General features: G+C 37.4%; 1 non-coding gene across 1 annotated transcript; it reads right to left on the bottom strand.

Moving 5' to 3' along the window:
* Positions 1-203: 203 nt before the first annotated feature.
* LOC147477305 (U6 spliceosomal RNA) lies at positions 204-302 on the bottom strand. Its single transcript, XR_015209915.1, has one exon. It is a non-coding gene; the product is annotated as a U6 spliceosomal RNA (small nuclear RNA).
* Between the last annotated feature and the right edge of the window lie 439 nt (positions 303-741).

Below are 741 nucleotides of genomic sequence, written 5' to 3'. Positions count from 1 at the left end.
AAAAACCTAATAGAGGAGGAGGAAAAAACGAAGAGAGAGAGAGAAGTGCCAAGAAAAAGGAGAGGAAGAATTAGGTTAAGAAATTGGATCATAACACACATAATCGAATCCAATACACAATCAACTTTATTACCCATTTCAAATAATCACTTTTCATAAAATACTCAATGCCGGTCTTCCACTCTTCCCATTTTTCTTGAGTTCCAATGATTCACCATTTCTCGATTTGTGCGTGTCATGTGCAGGAGCCATGCTAGTCTTCTATGTATCGTTCCAATTTTAAGGGATGTCCCCGAAGGGACTTGAATTCTAATGATATTTGTAAGTTCACACTGTAAGCTTTACAAAATTACTGTATATTATATTTCGAACTTTATTTATACTCCAAACTCTAAAAACATTCATGTTGAAAAATCAGTACATTTAATAAGGTTTATATTCAAAAGATTAAGAACAGTAAATTTCCCCCGGCCCTGATAAAACTATAATTAAGTTGTATCTTGATTTGTAGTTGCTTCACTCTTATTAATTCGGAGTTAATATATTGTTATGATTCGGATGATTGGCCCCAAATGTTCGGAAAAGCCCATGGGCTGAAGGGTCATCGCAGACTGGGGTAGGCAGCAAGCCAGTGAGAGACAGGTGTGCGAAGTCAGAGAGGACACGTGGGTTTATCAGAACGGATGGATGGAAAGAAGATGAAGGGTAGAGCGCAGACTAAGGAGGAACCAAGTATAAATA

Source organism: Coptis chinensis, chromosome 9 (assembly GCF_015680905.1).
Source record: "Coptis chinensis isolate HL-2020 chromosome 9, ASM1568090v1, whole genome shotgun sequence".
Taxonomy (NCBI): domain Eukaryota; kingdom Viridiplantae; phylum Streptophyta; class Magnoliopsida; order Ranunculales; family Ranunculaceae; genus Coptis; species Coptis chinensis.
Note: the sequence above shows the minus strand (reverse complement) of the source record. Positions and strands in the feature narration are given on the sequence as shown.